The sequence below is a fragment of the Herpailurus yagouaroundi genome, unplaced genomic scaffold (assembly GCF_014898765.1).
Source record: "Herpailurus yagouaroundi ecotype Mexico unplaced genomic scaffold, PumYag 160, whole genome shotgun sequence".
Taxonomy (NCBI): domain Eukaryota; kingdom Metazoa; phylum Chordata; class Mammalia; order Carnivora; family Felidae; genus Herpailurus; species Herpailurus yagouaroundi.
This window is the reverse complement of record NW_024412401.1, coordinates 7160172-7184592: the sequence shown is the minus strand read 5'-3', so window position 1 is coordinate 7184592 and position 24421 is coordinate 7160172. Positions and strand designations below refer to the sequence as shown.

The 24421-nt window shown below is 43.0% G+C and overlaps 1 protein-coding gene across 1 annotated transcript in view; it reads left to right on the top strand.

Moving 5' to 3' along the window:
* The window catches only part of SAXO1 (stabilizer of axonemal microtubules 1), a 97981-nt gene that overhangs the window by 449 nt on the left and 73111 nt on the right, over positions 1-24421 (top strand). The gene's annotated exons all lie outside the window — the stretch shown is intronic.

Sequence of the window (24421 nt, the reverse complement as noted above, 5' to 3'; positions counted from 1 at the left end):
CGGCACCACGGCGGAGTTGTCCGCTTGTCACCATTTTTTAGGCTGCAGTTTTGTCCACTAGCATTCAGGGCGGCCGCGTTGACTCAGTCTGGGCGAACGTGGCTGTCCTGGGGCCGTTAAATGTGTTCCTTCACCCAGAGCTGCACAGAGGTTGAAACCCCGAACCCCCCCCCCCCCCCCCCCGTGTGTGCTCCCTTCCCTGCAGCCTAGAAAGTGTCAAAGATGGAAAGCCCCTCTCCAGGTTGGAATGAATCTTGCTGCTTTTGTTGGACTTTTGGAGGGGGCTAGGTTGGGGAAGAGGAGTCCTTTACTGTGTCAGAGTTCCTCCAAGTGAGATGTTGTTGCTATTTCATCAGAGAAGTGGTAGGTATTTGCAACACCTGTTTCCCCCTGGTGCAGATTTGAACAAGAATAAGGAAAGGAAATCACTTTGCGCACTTGTGCTGGCCAGTTGCCTTTAAAAGTTGTTTTTGTTTTTTTAATTTTGAGAGAGCGAGCGAGCACGCAGGAAGGGCAGAGAGAGGGAAAGAGAGAGAGAGAGAGAGAGAGAGAGAGAGAGAGAGAGAGAGAGAGAATCCCAAGCAGGCTCCACACTGTCAATGCAGAGCCTGAGGCAGGCTCGAACTCAGGAACCATGAGATCATGGCCTGAGCTGAAATCTAGAGTGCGACACTTAACCGTAACCGACTGAGCCATCCAGGTGCCCCAAGGCCAGTTGCCTTTAAAGACCAATCCTGGGTGAAGCTCCACAAAGGCAGGTAGTCCCAGGGAGAAACTCTGGGCTTTCCTTAAAGTTCTATGACTGACTCCTTTCTTGTATCTCACGGAATCTGACATGCTCCTTCCAGTTGCTTCCCAGGACATCTGGGGAACTGTTGGGCTTGGGGACTTTGGAGAGGCATCAGAAAGAAGGGCGGGCCGTAGGGTCTGTTCTGGGCTGTGGCTAATTGTGGGATCTTGGGCAGGGAACTGAATGTCTCCGGGATTCTCTAAGGATTAAATGAGACAATGTGAGTCTCCTGCTATTAGATTGTGCTTGATATAGCTTGACGTCTTGAAGTTACAAAAAGTGCTTGCCCTCACAATGTGCACAAGAGTGTAAAAGATGGCACTGGTAGTGGGGAATACTAAAGAGAACTCTAAAAACTGGATTAGAAGCCTTATACATGTTTGGAATCAATGGATGGTCCTCAGTTTGGGCTGGTCATGAGAGTCACCTGGGGAGCCCAGGTCGGTTGCCCAGACTGTTCAGCCCTCCTCTCTGAGGGTGGGTCTCGCTGGCCGTCTTCAGGTGATTCTGACCATTTGCTAGGATTGGGAACCACTGATCTAGATCATATACGAGTATGGGTCTTGCTTTTAAGCATTGATAGGTGGGGCCAAATTATGTTTTAGTTTAGGGCTACCTTTCCACATGACAGAGGCAAAACCTCTATGGCTCACCATCCCCTGGGGGGGCCCTTCACTTCACCCTCCAGCCTCCTCCTGAGATAATGAGATCAGATTGTCATTAGGGTTTAATCTGCACTGTTGTGGGCAAGGGGATCGAAGGCCTATTTTCCATCTTGGCTCAGCACCTAAGTAGTTAGGAAGGTAGGCATGCTTATCCAAGAGGTGCAAAGTACATGCAGTGAGAAGTCCCCCTCCCATCCCTGTTGTAGGCGAACTGCTTCTCTGGGTTTTCCTAATGATTCTGTGTCTCCTTCATCCCTGCAAGGGGGCTATTCGCCATCACAGGCATCCTTGGTTCTCTCTGCTTCCTCCTCCTCCTGTATCTACCCCTCCACTCCATGGTCGCAGTCTGTGGTCTCTGGTTTGACCCACATCCGTCGCCCCGCTTCTCTTCTCTGTCTTCTTTCACTTCTCAAAGTAGGTGTTGACCCACCTGGCTATCTCATTAACTTCAACAGCCTTCGAGCGTTCACCGTTTCTCCCCGTCCCCGTATCTGCCCCATTAATGGTGCCAGCAACGTTTCACGTGCCCTGGGTTTAAAAGTTGGAATCTTCTCGGGGCGCCTGGGTGGCGCAGTCGGTTAAGCGTCCGACTTCAGCCAGGTCACGATCTCGCGGTCCGTGAGTTCGAGCCCCGCATCAGGCTCTGGGCTGATGGCTCGGAGCCTGTAGCCTGTTTCCGATTCTGTGTCTCCCTCTCTCTGCCCCTCCCCCGTTCATGCTCTGTCTCTCTCTGTCCCAAAAAAAATAAATAAACGTTAAAAAAAAAAAAAAAGTTGGAATCTTCTCTTCTCCCTCATCTCCAAGATAGAATTATTTCCGAAGTCTGGTTTCCTCCTCTGTGGTCTTTCTTTAATTGGTCCCCTCCTTTTTATTCCCATAGTTCCTTCCTAGGGTCTCTCATTTTTATGTTTGGAAACTGGTCCTAACACATCTTTCTAACGTTCTCTCCAATGCTTGGCTTACACAAAGCCACTCCTTGAGGTGGATAGAGCTTTCTGGCATTTCCTGTGCATACCTCATGACCTCCCATCTCTGTTCCTTGCTCTTGCCTCCATGTTCTTTCAATGCCTGTGTCCCCTTCTCCTGCTGTGTGACCTTTTAAGGCCCTGTTTCGGTTGTAAGTCTCCACTAACCCAGTCCTGTAGCTCCCCATCAAAGCGTGACCCTTCTCCCTGTGTTCTCGGTTCTAGTTATGAGTCTGCCTGCTTTATCCGTGCCCACTTGGTCGTATACTCCTGGAAAGCAGAGACCACGTTTTCTATTTTTGTGTGCTCTGTAATATTACTATTCTCTATTTGTTAGTCAAACAGCTTTTTGAATAAAAATATATATTTTTTTGTTTGTTAAGGTGATCTACTGGAATGGATTAGGAAGGCAAGATCTACAGCTGTACTGTCCAGTGGGGTAGCCACCAGTCATGTGGACCATTTCATCAAAATTAATTAAAAGCAAATAAAATGAAAACTTCAGTTCCTCACTGCAATAGCTACATGGGTGTCGTGGCCACTCTATTGGACAGTGCCGATGGGGGATCATTTTCATCATCACAGAAACTTCACTAGACAACCTTGATCTAGAGTCTCATTATCTGGGAGTCCTCATCCTCCTCACCTCAAGTTAAATCTCCAAGGTGTGTTGGGATGAAATGAGAAGAATTTTATAGGTGTTTTCTAAGCCCTGGATGTCAATAACTTTTGACGTTTCCCAGCCTGAGGTTATGGGAAAGTGATGAGAAATCTGGAGGAAAAGTATGTGTGACGAAGAAGTCTGTCAGAGGAGAGGGCTTGGGGTTTGAGTCACTTGACCTCTCTCGGCTTGGTTTCTTTTAATTTTTTTAGACCAGAGTTGTGGAGGTTCTTTGTACAGTTAAGGAAGCCCCTACCTCTCCCTCTTCTCTCCCACTTCATCTTCCTACTAAGGCTAGGTTTATGCAAAGAGTTGTCCTTTCAACTGTATTTCTGAAGACTTGCTTCTTGTTAGTGGAGAAGCTTGGGATGCACAGGTTCCTGGAGAGGAAGACTTCCTTCCTGCAGCAGCAGCTGTCAGAAGCTCTGGGCATAGGCTTTGCTCTTGGAACAAGTTCTTACTCTTGGCCACAAGATGGCAGCCTTCTCCCAACCATCTCTCCTTAAGTCAGAGACCAGCCTAAGTGGGAAACAAAACCTGGAGTTCTGGGTTTTCCCTTAGTTTAATTTTCTAAATTACCATATTGTTTTACCATTTAAATTTACCACATTGTTTTCTAAAATGAGCAATTATATTTTAGAGCCCAGCAGAGCTCCGTAAGTGGTATACGTTGAGCAGTAGGTCAGATTAGAATGGGATGGTGTTTCAAATATCTAAATCTAAAGATTCTAACATTCAAAACAAAAACACAAAACAAGAAAACAAAATAAAACCCTTTAGATGAACTTTGCTGGTTTGAACAAACCACACATATTTTACTGCATCAAGCTCAAGGTTCTACAACAGTCCCCTTGACCATCATAGTCTGGCAAGTGGAATTATTACAATGAAATGTTATATTCTCTTTTCAATGTAATCAGTCCCAAATAAGCCAAACTATTCATGGGTTGAAGAAACACAAGAAAGTGAACAGTTGAACATTTTTTTTCACCATCTTATCACTTAATTATCTGGACAACAGAGCTATATTGGGGGATTTGAGTATAGTGACCCTACTTTTGTGTCTGAGAGAATAGTATTTCCAATTACATTTGAGTATCATCAGCATTTCATATTATGGGAAAAAATGCTATTCTTTAGTTTTCAGTATTATACCACCTTACATGTATGTAATGTTTAAAAATTGTAAAAGTAGTTTCTCATACATTATTATCTTCCTGGGGATCCCTCTGCATGGGAAGCATTGCTTAGTTTGGAAGTTTGATTCCCTGATCTTAGCCTCTGTTCTCCCTGTGGATGTTTTTGGTTTACTGAGCTATTTATGTCCCAAATTATTAAATTTGAAACTGGGGTTGGGAGAGGGCTGTAGATGAAGTAAAATGTCAGATTTTTAAGGCCAAAAGGGATCCTAGTGGTCACTAGCCCTTTAATTTTACAGATAGTGGAATTGAAGCATTGAGATTCATTTTAATACATAAGAACACATTTTGTTAAGCTTTAGGCACAATTTGGGTCAATCGATGAAATTTTATTCATCTGTGTGTCAGAGAGTGTACTGACTATTACAGTTCACAGTCTGTGGTCTGTTTTCAAGTCACACTGGGCTATTTTTGACTACAGATTGTAATATGAAGGCTACTGTCCAGTTAAGAAATAATATTTGATGTTAAAAAAGGTGTAATTCTTAAAGCCTTTTAGTAAAGTAATAAAAATAGCAAATCTCTCTTCTGAGATTAAAGTGTAATAACACTCCTTTTTCTGAAATTCATGTTAAAGAACAGTTAATCGAGGGGTTGATATAGCTTGCTTTTTATATCTGATTATTTTATGGCTTGCAGTGTGCTATTTTAAAGACTTTGTGCAGCCTTGCAGAAAATTCCAAGACGGGGTAATGTATCATGAAATATTTATGTAGCATTGGTAGTATGTGCAGCATTTCATAAAAAAGGTAGTCCCATAGAGGACTTGCGAGTTGTTGAAAAGGATGTGGATTTGGCCCTTTCACAGAGCTTGGGGAGGAAGGTGATCTCAGGGCCACTCATGTATCTGCAACTTAAATCAGTTATGTTAACCAGGGAGGAACTTGTTATTTTAATTTTGGAAAATATTTTCTTCACATTGATGGAAATTTCCTTAACCCTAGATTTTATTTTCTTAGAGTCTCTGTTACAAATTAAGAGGAAGGAAAAAAATCAAGGAATTGGTTTGATATTACATGTTTCAAGAAGAATTCTTGTTTTTAATTTAAATAAAATTGACTTCATAAATTCTGATTAAGAAAAAAGGACAAAGAACAGCTTTTAATAGAAGCTTGCTGGTGGCTTTTTATCTTTAGCAAATCCAGAGAGAGGAGCCAAGAAAAAAAACCCACCCTTTTCCTTTAACATTGAATTATTTTTATTGTAGAATTGTGCGCTTTGTGTTATGTTACGTGCTCTTTAAAAATGATGGCATTTTTTGTGATATCAGAATTAATGCTTAGTGTCCATAAACACATTTCATCTTATAAAAGATGAGTTCAGTAAGTATGAATGATTAGTGAAATTTCAGATAGGAAATCACAACTTCATAGTATTCAGATTACAGCAGTTAAAATGTAGTCAGTTTTACAGACTACAAATTGGTCAGTTTAGAGTTTTGAGTGCCCCTGCTCTAATTCCGTCTGCTGTGGGCACTTTTAACCCCCCCTTTCCCTTTATTGATACTAAAATATTTTGGACTGACCTTCTGATTTACAGTTCATTTGGGAAGGTGACTGACTGGTCTCCTCGGGGGGGGGGGGAAAGTAGCTAAGCTTCCAATGAACAAGACCGATAAAATAAGCTATGTAGGATTTCAGAGATGGGAGAGCTCCCTTAGGAAAGGGATAGCAGAGAAGGCTGTAGGAAGGGGAGTCATTTGCTTGGGGCATGGGGAAAGAGAGTTGCCAGACTTCGGTACCCAGTTTCAAATCGTGGCTATGCCACTTTGAGCTTGTGCAGGTGGTTTAGTCTTTCTGTAGGTGTGAGGATTGTGGGGGGGCGGGGAGGGGAGCACATGCCTGGTACTTAGTGGTGAGCTCTGAAGGAAAACCTTGGGGGCAGGACTGTCTATACCAGCTGCAGAGGCATGGTGGCATAGAGAGGTGGACACATCACATCCAACTGAGCACTTGAAGCCTTGAGAGGGCGGTCAGGTCAGAAGCTCCATGGAGGTAATTGCGTGGGGCTCTTAAATGTCTAAGAGTGGACCTTGGGCAGCAAAGACAGCCACTGATGTGTCTGAGCACATGAGCAGTGCAGATAAAACCATCTTCTCTGGGGCGCCTGAGTGGCTCAATCGTTGTCTGACTCTTGATTTCTGCTCAGGTCATGATCTCACGGTTGTGAGATTGAGCTGCATGTCAGGCTCCATGCTGAGTGTGGAGCCTGTGTGAGATTCTCTCTACCCCTCCCCCACTCGTTCCTTCTCTCCCTCTCTGTCTCTGTCAAAATGAGCAAAACCAGTTTCTCCAAAGTACTCAACAGAGCGGCATCTCCCCCCGCCATTAAAACAAATACCCAAAATCTGAATTAGGTCAACTTTAAGTCTGTTGTTTGGTTAAAACTCCTGAATGGATGGGTAATTTGCTAATATTTCCTTGAAGGTACCTTCATGCCATTCTTGTCATTTTTCTTTCTTTATTCAACAGTGTGCTGATGGTTTACTATGAGTGGCAGTGCAATGTGGGAGTTAGGAGCACAGGTCCTGGGCCAGACCACGTGGGTTCAAATCCCAGCCTTTGCACTTACCAGCTGTGTCATGTGGAACCATTTTAGAGCAGAACCTTTGCACCCTCGTCTGTAAAATGGGGATCATAGAGCCTATCTTGTGGTGTTGTTGTGAGGATTGAGTCTCAGTATTAAATAGGCAAATAGAACAATGCCTGGCATAAGTAGTAAGGCATAGATAAGTGTTATTAGGTAAATATAAAGCTGTCAGTCTGTGTTCTAGGTCGTGAGGCCCTGAGAGGAGGGAATCAGCTCTTTTGCTCCCATGGAGAACTTGCATTCTAGGGAAGGGTGTTAGTTCTGTTTATTGGCTGGCGAGTAATGAAAAATACTCTGCAGAGAATTCATACAGCCTGATGTGCTTAACTGCTTGGGGAATTTGATTAAGCTTGGAGGATAGAGTGGGTTCATAAAGATATAATCTGCTCCTCACCCAAGTGGGAAGGCCCTCTGCCCTCTCAGGGATGCTTACATTTGAGTCAAGCAATGATTATGCTTCTTAAGTTGACATTAACCTTCAGGTAAAGTTTCTAATTCAGTTTAGACACTTCCAAGTCTTAAAAACAGTGACTTAGGGATTAAAGGGATCCTCACTGCCTAGCATATGCTACCATTCCCTTCTATTCTCTTCCTTATTGGCTCCTTCCAAATAACTTTGAAGCATCTGTGATGGTCTTCAAGGAAAGTGTTTCTAAATGGCTGTCAATGTAACCACTTACCTGAATACATCCGTATATCTTGGGTATCCAGAATATCCCAAAGCGTCTCATTCTAAAGTTAACAAATAATTCAAGGAAGAAGTTATGGGGTGCCTGGATGGCTCAGTTGGTTAAGCTTTGACTCTTCATTTCAGCTCTGGTCATGATCTTGCGGTTCATGGGTTTGAGCCCCATGTCAGGCTCTGGGCTGACAATGGGGAGCCTGCTTGGGATTCTCTGTCTCCCTCTCTCTGTCTTCCCCCCACCCCCTCCCTTCCCTCACACATGCATTATCTCTCTTAAAATAAATATTAAAAAAAGAACTTAGATTTCTGCCTATGCTGGTCAGTTACTTAATTTTAGAAACGTTATCCTATACATGATTATTTAAAAAAATCAAAACTTTCCCCCATAACTATCCATTTTTTTCTTTCAAGTAGGATGTAACTTTGTTCTTCAAATAAAGAAAATCTATATATATCTGAATAAGAGCTCAAAATTAAAAGCAGAAGATTAATTGAACACATTGTTCTTCTGTCCTGCCTCAGATGAGTAATGTCTGGGAAAGAACATGGGACAATGAGTTCGAATGTTTGAATTCTAGTCCTGGTTTTGATTATTAGGTTTGTGAATTCATTCAGGTCCTTTAACATCTTTGGATCTTTTCTCTCTCTCTCTTTTTTTTCTTTTCTTTTCTTTTCTTTTCTTTTCTTTTCTTTTCTTTTCTTTTCTTTTCTTTTTGAGAGAGAGAGAGAGACAGAGCACAAGCAGGGGAGGGGCAGAGAGAGAGGGAGACACAGAATCCAAAGCAGGCTCCAGGCTATGAGTTGTCAGTACAGAGCCTGACGCAGGGCTCGAACTCACAGACTGTGAGATCATGACCTGAGCCGAAGTTGGACACTTAACTGACTAAGCCTCCCTGGTACCCCAACATCTCTGGATTTTTAAAATTTATTTTATTTTAGAGAGAGTGTGAGCAGGGGAGAGGGGCAGAGGGAGAGCAAGTGAGCATGCACAAGAGAATGTTAAGCAGGCTCCATGCTCAGTGTGAGCCCAATGCAGGGCTTGAGCCCGTGACCCTGGGATCATGACCTGAGTAGATCAAGAGTAGAATGCTCAACTGACTGAGCCACCCAGGCTCCTCTAACATCTTTGGACTTTTAAAAATTAGTGATCATCACTTGTCTTTTTTTTTTTTTTTTTGAGAATAGCCAATTGACAAGTATAAGGTGTTGTCTGTGGTTTTAGTTTGAATTTCCCTGATGATTAGTGATAATGAGCTTTTTTTTTTTCATGTACCTGTTGTCTATTGGTGTTCTCAGCTCATTTTTAAACTAGGATATTTTTAAATTTTATTTTTTATTTTTTTAAATCTACATCCAAGTTAGTTAGCATTTAGTGCAACAATGATTTCAGGAGTAGATTCCTTAGTGCCCCTTACCCATTTAGCCCATCTCCCCTCCCACAACCCCTCCAGTAACCCTCAGTTTGTTCCCCATATTTATGAGTCTCTTCTGTTTTGTCCCCCTCCCTGTTCTTATATTATTTTTGTTTCCCTTCCCTTATGTTCATCTGTTTTGTCTCTTAAAGTCCTCATATGAGTGAAGTCATATGATTTTTGTCTTTCTCTGACTGACTAATTTCACTTAGCATAATACCCTCCAGTTCCATCCATGTAGTTGCAAATGGCAAGATTTCATTCTTTTTGATTGCTGAATAATACTCCATTGTATACATATGCATTCATCCATTGATAGACATTTGGGCTCTTTCCATACTTTGGCTATTGTTGATAGTGCTGCTATAAACATGGGGGTGCATGTGCCCCTTCAAAACAGCACACCTGTATCCCGTGGATAAATGCCTAGTAGTGCAGTTGCTGGGTCATAGGGTAGTTCTATTTTTAGTTTTTTGAGGAACCTCCATACTGTTTTTCAGAGTGGCTGCACCAGTTTGCGTTCCCACCAACAATGCAAAAGAGATCCTCTTTCTCCGTATCCTTGCCAACATCTGTTGTTGCCTGAGTTGTTTTAAAATTTTATTTTTTGCTATTGAGTTATGGGAATTCCTTCTATTTTAGAGATTAACTCCTTATCACATACATGGCTTGCAAATATTTTCTACCATGTGTAAGTTGCCTTGAGAATTGGAGGGAATGCAAAATGATGCAACCACCTTGGAGAAAAGCATGGTGATTCCTCAAAAAATTGAAAATAGAGCTACCACATTATCTAGCCATTCTGGCTCTGAGTATTTATCTAGAAGAATTGATATCATGATCCTAAAGAGATGTTAGTACTCCCTTGTTCAATGTAGCACTACTCCCAATGATCAAGATTTGGAAGAAAACTAAATGTCCAGTGATGGATGAATAGATAAAATGTGGTATACGCATACAATGAAATATGCTTCAGTTTTTAATAAGAAGGAAATTCTGCAATATGCGACCTTATCGATAAACCTTAAGGGCATTATGCTAAGGAAAATAAACCAGTCACAGAAAGACAAATATAAATGATTTGACTTGAGTTTTCTAAAAAATTTATAAAATCAGTGAGTAGAATGCTGGTTGCTAGGGGCTGAGGAGAGGGTTTAAATGGGGAGTTACTCATCAATAGGCATAAAGTTTCAGATGAGCAAGATGAGTGAGTTCTGGAGATCTGCTGTACAACATTGTACCTATCATCAATACTTATTGTACACTGAGTTTTAAGAGGGTATATCTTGTTTTAAGTGTTATTACCACAATACATAGGGAGTATAGTCAATGGTATTGTAATAGTGTTGTATGGAGACAGATGGTAGGTACACTTGTGATGAGCATAGCTAAATGCATAGACTTATGGAGTCACTCTGTTGTATATCTGACACTAATATAACATTGTGTGCCACTTATACTTCAATTAAAAAAAAATCCCGCAGGCTCTAAATTTTGAAACTGCATTCTGCTATTTTTAAGACTTATATTACAAAGAGAACTAGGGAGAATGCTCATCAGCCAGGGTCCAGGCACTATCATGCCAAGTTCTCAACACATTAATTTACACACAGGCTTTCTTATGTAGCCAGGTATACCTAAGATCCACCTATACCCATGCAACATTTCAGAATTTGCTTTGTGGTCCATGGGGGACAGAGGCCCAGTGGTGGCAAAAAAACAAACAAACAAACAAACAAACAAACAAAAAAAAACCTTGAAAGAGAAAAGTGATAACCTGAATATGCAAACGGGTCAAATATACATTTGCAAATGAAACAAGTCAAGGTATCTCAAAGAAGTAAGGGGAGGAGGACGTTGAAGATGTGTAAAGTGGTCATGATGATGGGTCAGAGGAATAAAATATTAAGGATCAAAAAATTTTCTTACCACAATAAAATTAAAGTGGAAAAATTGATGCTCATCAGACAATGAGATAGTCCCCTATTCTCTCTATTGGTGTTTTCTGAGTGCAGTTAATTTTTATCTTGGGGTTTTGAAGGGGTCTGAAGAGATCTTCTAGAGCCTCTGTTGGTGAGCCTAAAGAAGTGAGGGAAAAGTGGAGGTATGTCACAGAGCTGAGGAGGGACAGATGTTTTCTTGACTTTTCCAAAAATTATTGAATGGATAGTTAGAATGAATGTCTTTCTCAGGCCTCGTGGATTCTTGGGGACGTGGCTGATCCCGTTTATTCTTGGCACTCTGAATTCCTCTGCATGTCAGTTATATGTAGCTGCCCTGTTCTAACTTTATAGAACTTAACTCTCTGATAACCAAAAAGACTAATTACTGTACTATTTCCAAATTTCAAGAGGAAGAGGGGCTCAGCCTATGATGTGGTTCCTCTGGCATTCAGAGTCCTTTCCCTTGGTCCAGTCAGCTGAGCTCTGGGGCTGTGGGGTTGTAAGACTGGGTGGCTGGGGGAGAAGGGTATTCTCAATAATATGGGGTGGGTGGAAAAAAGTGACTAGAAAAAAAACGATTGGCCCCTTGGGGATTCTTGCCAAGATAGTCTTATAGATAAAGTTGGTGAAAGATGGATTGGACGAAGGTATAATTAGGTAGATTCACAGCTCATTGAACAAGCTTGTCCATAGAGCCATCAGTTGACTGGCTTTTTGCCTACTTGGAACAACATCACTAGCACCATGCCACAGGACACCACCATTAACTGTGTCTTGTTCAACATTTTTGTCAACACTTGGATGAATACCTAGAAGTCATCCTTATCAAATATATTGAAAGCACAAAGTGGGAAGACTATAGCAAGTGTGATAGATGACAGAATCAAGATTCAAAACTATCTTGACAGGCTGGAATGTTGGGCCCTGAACCAAGCTGAAACTTAACAAGAGTAAACATGAGGTTCTGCATTTGAGATGAAAAATCGATTATACGTATTCGTAATGGGAGAGGTTTGTCTTGGCCATAGTTCACTGAAAGGTCTTTGCGTCTTACTTAACCACAAGTTTAACGTGATTTGTGGGTGTGATGTGGCTGCTAAGAAACATTAACTTGGTTTCAGGCTGAATGGAAGTAGGGTGTGCACGTCAGAAGAAAGAATTACTTTATTGATCTTGGTCTTGGTCATACCACAACTGAAGGATGCTTTTCCTTGTGGACACTTCATTTTTTAAAGGATCACAGCAAGTGACCAGGAGGGCCAGGTTACAAGGAATGTGTTCTAGCAGTGAGAAACCTTGAACTTGACAAGATCAGGGGATGGATAGACAGTCAGCTAGTAATTGAAAGGCTGAAATCTGCAGAGCAGGAGCTGTACTTGTTCTGGGTCATTGAGAGGGGAGAACTAAGACCACTGAGTGGTCACTTCATGGAAACCGATGTGGGGTCAGTACAAATGACTTTTATAGCAGGACCATGGAAACTTGAAGTGGACTGTCTTTGGTTCTTGAGCCAGGCGTGTGCCTGTTGGGATGCTGTGGAAAGAATTCCTGCCTTGGACAGGAGGTTTGACAAAATGATCTCCAGGGTCCCTTTCAACACCGAAAACCCAGATTTCTGGAAAGGGAGAAGAGCATTTATTTTAATATGATGATTGAACTTGAAAGCCTATTGCAGAGCAAAGAACTATGGATGCATGTGATATGAAGAATAAGCTGAGATCCATATGTGCCTGAAAAACCCAGGAAGTAAAGAGGGTTCTTCAGGCATTTATATTTAATGCGTAAAGCACATGTGCAGACTTCAGCCTCCTGTCTCTATCCACCGCTGCTACTGAACCTGTCTTTTCACTTGGTGCCCTTGTTTTTCTGCAGCCCTTTTAGTAGCCTTGAGTAACGTATAAAAATGCTTCATCTGTTGTTTCTACAACTTTCCCTGATAATATCTACATGTAGCTGTGCATGTTTAGGAGGCTTTTGTGGGCTAGCCTGGGATACTAGCCACCATGTGAAGCCATGCTTTTGCGGGAAATACTTTTCAAGCTTCTGGCAACCCGTGTATGGACTTTTGACGCATGTTGCCCTGCAATACCGGGATGACCCATGATTCTCTTTCCTTATGACATTCTACTTCCCACTATGTTGGAGCCTTTCTAAACTGCCCTCTGAGCTAGAGAGCCCTCCTTGCTCCTTACTGCCAACATGACAGTTCCTGGGATTCTGACACTTGATGAATCCAGCCTTCCTATTTGTCATCCATATAAATGAATTTTATTTATTATTTATGAATTTGAAAAATCTTAAATAACCTCACATCGTACAATACGATAAGGGAGAAAAACCATGGGTAAAAATATGTTTTCTGTCCCAGTAGTGCACTTGCATGCCTGCTCTGGGTCCCCATCATGTGTGGATTTAGGGTTGCTGTTTTGGTCTCCCTCGCTTTTCAAGTTTCCAGTCTCTGCTTCAGAAGGTGCAGGAACCAGCTGTGGATATTTTAAAATGATGATGCTCGTGCTTAGGAAAGCTCCTAGCATGGTTCTGTTATTCAGAAGTCTTGCTTCAAGCAATTGAAATGGACCCTGGCTGGCTCAAGCAGGTTTAAACAAATGAAAAGCTGTAGGATGGTTCACAGAATTAGTAGGAGGGCTGGAGAAGCAAGGATGGGGGGATGGGAAGGTATAAGAGAAGCAGGAGGCTAGAGCAACAGCCCCAGTCACTCTCTGGAGACCATCTGGTGAGGATACTGCTGATGCCCTCTTGGTATTGAACACACTGCCCCTGCAGTGATGACCACCGGACACAGCCCTGGCCCTGCCAGTGTCCCTGCCCAGTGGAATGACTTCTTCGCTGTTGGGCCAGCTATTTATTCTTCTTGCATCACTTGTTATACATTAAAATCTCCAGATGGGAGCTTCAGATTTGCCAGGACTTTGTCAGATGCTGAGGCCTCACTGTGGAATTGGGGGTTGGTGGGGGTGTCTCACCTTTTGGTTTCTCTAGCAGGAGATGGGCACTGCCTCTCACAAGATTGACATGGTTGAGAATTTCTCAAATAAAGGAAGGGCTTGAGATGTTAAGCAGCTAAAAAAATGGCTAAACATTAGTATGTTTAAATTTCTCTATTCATTTATGAAAACAGAAGGCTGAACTTAGGTTAGAGCAGCTTCTCAACTGTGGCACAAGTTGGTGTTTTTGTTTTAGGGACCTGTCCTGTGCATTGATGATGTTGAGTAGCATTTCTGGCCTCTGTTCGCTAGATGCACATGACACCCACCCAGTTGTCTGGAAATATTTTTTATTGTCCTATTGCCAAGTGCCCCCCTGGAGGGGGGAAAATTGCCCAAGGTTGAGAATCACTGGGCTAGAGGCTTTCTCAAACCATGGATTATAATTTGATAACCTTGCAATAATGGCTTTATCACAAGAATGGATCTTCTTCTCTTGTTCTTGGAGAGAGACACTTTCCCCATGACAGTGCCCTTCCCCTGAATGCAAAGGAAGGTCTGAAATTCCAATGTGTTTAAGCATCAACTGGAGAGCTATTTCAAAGATGCAAATTCCCGGGCCATGCCCCCCATATAGTTTGACTCTGTGGGTCTGAGGTCCAGGAATTTGCAGGTTTTAACAATGAACTCTGGTGATTCTGATGTACGTGGGCTATGGACTAAACCATGAAGCTACTTCATTGATTATCAACCCAAGAAACTAAAGGCGTGTGTTTCTTCAGGGAGAAGAACTGCAATTTTAGGGCTTTCAAATCTTTCCAGTCATTGGTGAAAAAGAAGCACCGTAAAGGTACAGTCTGTTTTATAGGAATTTTTTGGCAAGGGTTGTTTGGAAGCAGCCTTGACATGTGACACTGGCACTCATCACCCTCTGTTGCCATCAGAGAGAAGTGTCCTCTGTTTTGATCTCTGACTTGCCTCTCAATCCTCCTTTGGGAGGGACCTTCACTTCATCCCCCTGCCCACCATAAGTGTTAGTCAAACCTTGAAGGGAGGTTTTCGTGCTTTCCAGGTCTCCCTGGTCTATTTTGTGGTCTCCTTCACTGACACCCTAACCTCCACAGATGCAGAGAACATGGTTCCTCAGCATCGTGGACTCTGCTTCCCCTGCGGACCCTCCATGGTGGTAGATCCCACATGCTAATTGTGCATCAGGCACAGGAGGCATGAGGCGACATCTACAACAAAACTGTGGCCCCCCAGGGGCACCTGGGTGGCTCAGTCGGTTAAGCATCTGACTTCAGCTCAGGTTATGATTTTGTGGTTTGTGAGTTCGATCCCCATGTTGGGCTCTGTGCTGACAGCTCAGAGCTTGGAGACTGCTTTGGATTCTGTGTCTTCCTCTCTGTCTGCTCCTCCCCTGCTCATGATCTCTCTGTCTCTGTCTCCCTCTCTCTCTCAAAAAAAAAAGCTATTAAAAACAACAACAACAACAAAAACTGTGGTCCTTCTGGTCTCGACAACTCTCTCTCAGGAAGCCTGAAATAGAATCAAGAAGGTTACATTCGTTGGTGAAGGATTTTGTCATTTTCTACCATGTTTGGAGAGCTTGCTTGAGACACTAGGCTCCATTTTCATTTCTGCTCTAGTGGGAACTAGTCATAGTGCTATTTCTTTCCTCTTCTTTTTTTAAACGTTTGTTTATTTTTGAGAGAAAGCAGGGGAGGGGCAGGGAGAGAGGGAGACAGAGGATCCGAAGTGTGCCCTGCACTGACAGCAGAGAGCCCGACATGGGGCTCAAACTCATGAACTGTGAGATCATGACCTGAGCCAAAGTGGGACACGTAACCCACTGAGCCACCCAGGCGCCATGTCACGGTGCTATTTCTGACAGCAGTTATGCTAAATCGCAGATCACATGACTTTGATTCAAAGCCTGTGGGATTGTCCACTGATCAAAGAACAAGCTACATTTATTCAAGCCCCTACCCTCCCTTTCCAGCTACCTCCTATCGTGCATCCTATAGTTTAGGCTCCCCAAACTGTGCTGACACCTTGTTTACTAACAACTTGGGATGCTAACTGTACTATCACCCTGTATTCCAGACTCACCAGACCATTCTGCAGACTAATATGCAATACCCTGTTCACACATGGCGTGCCTCCCAGATATTTTTCTAAAAGATGGAAACAGTTGCTAGCATTATATGTAATCCCCTGATTTAAAAAAGTCCGGAATTTATTTCTCTAGAAAAACTAGACGATGTGACAGAACTGTGTCCGTGTTCCAGAAGGGTAAGGGTCTGTGCTTGCCCCAAGATGGGAAATGTGCCAGCCACAGTGGCCTTGGATAAAGGCAAGGGGAGATCCCATGAAACTTTACCTTCCTATTTCCCACAAGAGGGCAATCTAATCTCTAAAAACGTCAAGGAGACTGAAATCGCACCAGCGGCTAGCTTGACTTTGCTGTTGAAGCTGTGAAGAACTTACGTAGGAGCCTACCTGCGTTTCGCATCCAAACAGGCGTGGAGCTTGCTGTGAACTACTGTTAGGCACCCTTTCACAAACTCCTTTCCTTTGGCCTGGATCCTCTCCAGCTTCTTAATTCCGTTTGTCTGAAAGCCAGCTTGCGCTCAACGTGTGCAAGGAGGGCCTCCACTGAGCTTCCTGAGCCACCTTTGAGCTTAGGTGGAGGCTGTGGAAATTTGGAGGCCCGAGGAGGCAGAGTTGTTGCCAGGGAAATGCCTGATTTGTGGAGACACCCTCACGGTCCAGCATTCCTTGGTGGTGCTTCTGGTTGGCACAGAGTCTTGCTTTTTGTCAGCACCCCGAGAGGAGAGCAGTCACCGTTGGGCGTGCCTTAACACTGACCGGGCCAGCAGATTGATGTGTTGGCCCCCAGGCCTATTTATTAGAATGTAGTGTATCTGCTGAGGGGGCCTAGAAACTCAGTGTCGCTGGCCGGTGTGTACTTTCCCCTTGGAAAAGTTAACAGTAGAAGCCAACATACAGTCACCAGTGTTCTTGTCTGAGTTCTGAGCAAGGGGAGTGGTAGGATTTGCACGTTTGGAGGTCCTGTTGTGATGTTCTGGCTCCTCCTCTTACGGTAAGGGGCTAGCTGGCTGGGGCACTTTCGCCAGGCCTCTCTACAGGGACAGTGCTGTGGGTGCCTCGCTCTGTTTGCCTCTCACGCTCTGCGCGCCCCCTCCCCCTTGGTCTGCCAGATTTACAGGTGAACAGACACCACCACCCGGTCTTAGATCACGTTCACATGTGGCATTCTTTACTTTTGGTCCTGTTTACACCTCAACTGCTTTGGTTTTAATAATTCAGGTCAGGGTATTTTGGGACGGTCAGGGGCAAGGTGCCTTAGCACTTTTACGTCTCCCACCTGAAGACGTCTCAAAGATTTAAGAGAACAAGAGCTCTTAACCCCCATGTGGCAACTAAGTATGGATAAGTGAAAACAAAGTTGCCAAATCCGACTCTCTCTATTGGTTCTCTTCTCTTTGCTTGCCTTTGGTTAAGACAACAAATCAACTAGAGGCACCTGGGTGGCTCAGGTGGTTCAGCCTTTGACCCGATCTTTGCTCAGGCGTTGATCTCAAGGATGTGAGTTTGAGCTCCATCCGTATTGGGTGTGGAGCCTACTAAAAAAAGACAAGACAGAGCGACTCATCTTCACCTCGGTTTTTCTCTCTCATTTCCTTTTTTATCCATCCTCAGCACTGGTAAGATTTGAAATGATTCAATAGGCGTGTGGAAATATGGAAAATGAGGGAGAGAAAGAGCATAAATGGTATAATTGGTCTTGGGTTTTTGAAAAATTGGCTTGGGTTGTTACACTTGTGTTTTTGTGGTTTTTTTTTTTCTTTTTTTTTAATCCTTGGGCTGAATAACCTATCCCTCTGCCCTTACAGAAAGCTAATACTGAAATATATATATATAGTTGATCCTTGAACATGGGCCTGCTTACACAGATTTTTTATTTCAGTAAATACAGTACAGCATCATAAATGAATTTTCTCTCATTAAAATTTTCTCTAGCTTTCTTTCTTGTAAGAATACAGTGTAGAGTACATCAAACATACAAAATGTGTTAATTGACTATTATCCGTAAGGCTTCTTGGTCAACAGTAGGCTATTGAGTTTTGGGGGAGTCAAAAGTTACATGTGGATTTTTGACTGTGTGGGGGTTGGTATCCCAATCCCTGCCTCGCTCAAGGCTCACTGTGTATTTAAGCACAAGGATCCTATTTTTGATAGGATTTAGGTTCCACTAGTTTGCCTACATTAAGGGATATTGATTCAGCCTTGGGCCTTAAAATCTAAGTCTTAACTCTGGGCACACCAGGAATTTAAGGTTCATTAGGCACAGTTTTTGGAGACTTTTTAGTGTACTCAGTTTAGTTGAGTGGGAATCTCCATGTGTTCCAAGGCATGCCTCGGTCGGTTATATTTTGTTGTTAACATCACCCATGGCCCTGGGGTTCCCAGCGCAAACAGAAGGAGGTGACACTGTGGTTGAACCCTTTCCTGCCTCTCCCAGAGGCAGAGACCCAGAGGCACTGTCTCTGCCAGAGAGGGTGGTGATGGGTTCAAATTCCTCATTAGGCAGTTTTATAGGGTTTGGAGAAATAGGATAGGCAAAAATGTTATTTGGTACTGATGTCTAGTCAGCATGTATTTAAATGCCTTTTTAATGCTCTGAACTTCACTTAGATTTCCTGGGGTTATTATAAGTGAAAGAATTAATCCTTATTTTCAGGCAGTTTAAAATCTATGTATTTGGAACATGGACTAACACAACGAGAGAGCAATGCAGGACACCATAATGTTGTGACTAGGTTAGAGATTTTGGGGTTAGATCTGAATTTTTTTTTAACCTTTTGTGTCTTAGTTCCTTTATGTAAAATAGGGTTGGTATAAAGATTATATGAGATAATGTATATAAAGTACTTAGCCTAGAGTCTCATGTGTGGTTGAAAGGTCAGTATTTGGTAGATAACCGTAAAATTAAGTTTCCTTTATGCAGTTTTATTGAGAAAGTGCTCCCATCTCAGTGCTCACATAAATCACTTTGAAAGAAAATTTCCCCAAATCCCACTATGTACCATCTTGATTTCTTTTTTTTTTTTTAATTTTTTTTTTTAACGTTCATTTATTTTTTTGGGACAGAGAGAGACAGAGCATGAACGGGGGAGGGGCAGAGAGAGAGGGAGACACAGAATCGGAAACAGGCTCCAGGCTCTGAGCCATCAGCCCAGAGCCCGACGCGGGGCTCGAACTCGGGGACTGCGAGATCGTGACCTGGCTGAAGTCGGACGCTTAACCGACTGCGCCACCCAGGCGCCCCAGTACCATCTTGATTTCTTTAATAATTTTTTTTTTCTGATAACAGAAACATGGACCTGCCTTAAGTGTTTCTCTTAAAATCGGTGTGCCTGCCTGGAATTGCTTTTTTAACCCCTGTTATTTATCAGCTGCTATTTATTCTGGAGAATCAGCTAACCGAATATATATAAAGGAGTAAAGAAAAGGGTCTGCCCTTGGACTGATACTAAGTAACAGCTTCAGTGTTCTGGGTGCTCAGAAACCTTTTGCTCCCGTCTTCTCGGCCACATCCTAAAAGATTGGGGTTTCTAGAAGTGTGCAACCTGGCTAAATGCAGTGTCTGTTTAGTAGGACCAGAAGTGTAAAGAAACAGCGAGTAGTGCCTGGGCTATCTTTATTTGCTGCCAGAAGGGAGCTTGATGGAAAGTCTGATTCATAGGCAGGGGGGGAAATGTGGGTTCCCGCGCTGCGAGTGTCAGGGCCGTCTCCCCATGGAATGAGGCATTCGCTGCCTGAAGAGGTCTTCAGCTTACCAAATCACTTTAAATTTTTTTTTTTCAACGTTTATTTATTTTTGGGACAGAGAGAGACAGAGCATGAACGGGCGAGGGGCAGAGAGAGAGGGAGACACAGAATCGGAAACAGGCTCCAGGCTCCGAGCCATCAGCCCAGAGCCCGACGCGGGGCTCGAACTCACGGACCGCGAGATCGTGACCTGAGCTGAAGTCGGACGCTTAACCGACTGCGTCCCCCAGGCGCCCCCCAAATCACTTTAAACCCTCCCGGGAAGAGTAAGGTCAGAATGAGTGACAAAGAACTTCAGCCTGACATAAGGTTGTGTGTGTGTGTGTGTGTGTGTGTGTGTGTGTGTGTGTGTGTGTGTGTGTGTGTTATGGTTAATTACGTTTCTTTGTTTATAACAAACACAAAAACCTTAATGGACTTTGCCTCTTCAGAGAGGGAGTATTCTCTTCTGAGGGGATGGAAATTGCACGAGCAAAGGAAAATCTGACTGGCTCTGGTAATGAAAGAGTGGAAGAACGTGGGGATTTCTCCCAGCTGTTTTAGTAGGCAGGGAGCTTCCACTTGGGGAATAACACCACAAGAAATCTCAATTTTCCCTGATGTGCGTTCCCTTTCATTCTGTGTCCTCCTCTGCTCGCAGATTTAAATACCAAATTGCTTCTATTACTTCACAGTTTCCACCTGGGGTCTCAGGAGTTAGCCCAGAGCCAAAAAAGCCGCAGCCGTTTCCCCCGCCCCACCCCCCCTTTTGCCACATCTTCGAACTGGGGGCAGCTTTGTAGGCTGTTTATGTCATCATCGCTGTATCTCTGGGTATTTCTGCTTGAGTTTTTAGTTTCAAACTGGAGCTCTAATCTCCAAGTGTCTCCCCATGCCGAAAAGGCAACATCATCTTGGAGAGTTTTCTGCTGTGACGGTTTGGGGTGACTTAATCCTGAAAATCCTTTTGTACCTCACTCCTCTCCTCTGGGTTTTTTTTTTTCTTTCAATTTTTTAGATTTGGCAGATTAAAAAAGAAGATAAAGATGATTGTTATTTTGCCTGGAGATACAGAAAATAACTTCTGTACCATCTTGTCAGCGTCAAGCTTTTATTCTCTCACAGAGCAGCAACGTTACAGGCAATGCAGAGTCAATTCTGTCTGCTGATGCTGGTGTGGCACTGATTAAAATGGGGCATCTTTGTTTATTTGAAGGCAGACTATGGATCTTTGTTTGGAAATAGCAGTTTGCTGCATGCATAAATGAATTTGGTCATGTTGACTAAATGGGTCCATCAATTAGCTAGATAACGAATTGCTTTCAGTTTAATAAATTTTGGGTGCTGTGGTCAGCATTCGCTTCGCTGAGTTGCTAAGTTGTATGAAGGCTTAAAAGCGCTCCCAGAGAATGTGCCTGTCCTTGAAAAAGTCTCCTGGCTGTGGCTGGAGCATGCTTCCCCACCCCACTCCTTTTAACTGTGTGTGGGAAAGTTTTTTTTCTTTTTTTCCCCACCCTAGCTTTATGGAGGTATAATTGACAAAATGGTAGGATATTTAAAGTCTATATCGTGAAGGTTTGATAAACATTGTGAATGGATTCCTCCTGTTAACACATCCATCAACTCACGTGTGTGTGTGTGTGTGTGTGTGTGTGTGTGTGTGTGGTGGGGGGGGCATTTAGGTTCTACTCTGAGCAAATTTCAATTCTACGATATAGTGTTTTCCCCATGTAATATATTAGATCCCAGACCTTATTCATCTTGTAGCTGAAAGTCTGTACCCCTTTACCAACCTATCCTTATTTTTCCCACCCCCCAGTCCCTGGCAACCAGTTTTCTACTCTGTTTTTATGAGTTAGACTCTTTTTTTTTTTTTTTTTTTGTTCCACATGTAAGTGATACCATGGAGTGTTTGTCTTTCTCTGTCTGGCTCATTTCACTAAGCATAATGCCTTCAAGGTCCATCCATGTTGCTGAAAATGGTGTGGTTTCCTTCTTTCTCATGGCTGAATAGTATTTCACTGTGTATATGTACCATATTATTTATTAATCTTTTGGAGGACACTTAGGTAATTTTTATATCTTGGCTATTATGAATACTGTAGTGAGCACTGGAGTATAGATATGTCTTTAAGATTCTGTTTTTATTTCTTCTGGGTATGTATTGTGAGATGGCTTGCTGGAGCATAGGGTAGTTCTATTTTTAATTGTTTTGAGGAACCTCCATACTGTTTTCCAAAGTGGCTGTGCCAATTTTCTCTCTCCTCATGCCCCCTCCTTGATTTGTCCTGTTCTTCACCCTGTGACATCACAGATGGGCTGAGTGGGGCTGGATAGACAGCCTGACAGGAGGTGAAAGGCCACCTTGCTGGAGTCTGAAGTTGGATGTGAGACTGGGGAAAATTTCTCCCAGCTTCCTTTTGGTCCTTGTGTCTCTTCTGCTTCTTGGCTTTCTACTTTCCTGTTTCTCAAGGGTTCAGTGTCCTGTGGCTGGCGAAAGACTGCCATCGAGACCCCTGCCCCTTGTGTCCCAGACTTCATGATTACTTTTCCTTCCTTTGCTGACTTTCAGTACTCCCTTTTGCTATTCACAGCTTGGATTTTAGTTGTTTGATTTTTGTATTCCGATCCCTAGGAGAGTGGCACATGGTGGGCTTTTAAGTATTTGAATGAATAAATGATTAATTTGTCTATTGATGGAAAGCAATCTAATCTATATTAAAATACAAATGACTGTCCCAAACCTTTCATCAGTATTCTTTCAAGCATCATAGGGGATTTAGGTTTGAGTTTGTAGCATTTGTACTATTACTTTATTATTTTTATTTCAGCAAGTAAAAAATTTTAAAGGCAGGGGCACCTGGGTGGCGCAGTCGGTTAAGCGTCCGACTTCGGCCAGGTCACGATCTCGCGGTCCGTGAGTTCGAGCCCCGCGTCGGGCTCTGGGCTGATGGCTCGGAGCCTGGAGCCTGTTTCCGATTCTGTGTCTCCCTCTCTCTCTGCCCCTCGCCCGTTCATGCTCTGTCTCTCTCTGTCCCAAAAATAAATAAACGTTGAAAAAAAAATTAAAAAAAAAATTTTAAAGGCAATATAAATTCATGGTTAAATACTTGAAGTAGTCCCCCAGGTCCTGGGGCACCTCAGTGGCTCAGTTGGTTGAGTGTCCGACTTTGACTCAGGTCAAGATCTCACGGTTGGTGAGTTGGAGCCTCACATTCGGCTCACTACTGTCAGCACAGGGCCTGCTTCAGATCATCTGTCCCCTTCTCTTTGCCCCTCCCCTGCTTAAGCTCTCTCAAAAATAAGCAAACATTAAAAAAAAATAATCCCCCAGGTTCCTTTACCAAAGACAACCACTGTTCTTGACTTCTTATGTATCTTTTCTGAGTTTCTGTCAGATACAAGCATATGTTTACACAGTGTATCCCACTAACAATATGGACATGCCCGTGTTTTGCTCTTTGTTAATGTAAGGCCCTGACCTAATGGACCACTTGCCTCTTCCCCTTTTGCGATTCCCAAATAGGTCCTATATTTGTCTTAAAAAAATCTTACTCCGATTTATATGTTTTACATTTTTTTACACCACTTTGTTATTTAGGATAAGGTTTGACTGCATGTGTCAGAAAACCTAAAATAACAGTGGCTTACATAGGATGAAGGTTTATTCTTTCACCTAAGACAAGTCCGGGGCTTAGAGGGCAGCTCACAATGTCAGGGACTCAGGCTCTTTCTGTCTTGCCCACTTGCCGTCTCTAATGCTTTGCCTCCTGATCCAAGATGATTGTTGAACCTCCAGTCATTATGTCGACATTCTAGGCAGCAGGAAGGAATAGTCTGCCCTAACCCCTAAATCATGTACACTCTTTATGGAGACCTCACAGCAATTTACTACAAGACTTCCTGGATGGCTCAGCTAAAAATTGGAGATTCTATTACCACAGAAGAGGTGAATATAGATACAGGGTAGGTAGCTAGCATTTTCTGCCACTATCACTCACTTCTTCAAATATGGCCACCTCCCCTCCCCTCCAATTTCTTATTCCCTGTGAGCTTCCAAATAACTTTCTGCTTCCCTCAGAAATCTTCAGCTATCTTCACTTGATTCATGGAAGGAAAGGTCAGTCCAGTCTGAGAATGGCCATGTTCAGAACCTGGAAAAAAGTGAGTTGTTTTAGTTCAGGGGAAAGTTGTATGTGGTTTGACATTACAGTTTTGCCTTTTCTGAGCTAATCATTTAGATCAAGAATTGGCAAAGCTTTTCTGTAAAGGACCAGATAGTAAATGTTTTAGGGTTTGCATGCCATATCCTCTGTGTTACAGCAATTCTAGTCTGCTTTGTAGTTCAAGAGTGGCTGCTGACCATGTATAGAAACGTGAGCATGGCTGTGTTCCAATGAAATTGTATTATCACTGAAATTAAAATTATGGATACTTTTATGTATCCTGCAATATTTATTTATTTATTTATTTTTAAGTTTATTTTGAGAGAGAGAGAGAGAGAGCATGAACAGGGAAGGGCAGGGAGAGAAGGAGAGTGAATCCCAAGCAGGCTCCATGCTGTCAGCATAGAACCCGATGGGTTCTCGATCTCAGGAACTGTAAGGTCATGACCTGAGCTAAAGTCAAGAGCCAGATGCTTAACTGACTGAGCCACTCAGGTGTCCCTTGAAATATTTATCTTAATTTTTTTCAACTATTTTAACATGTAAAAGTTATTCTTAGAAGC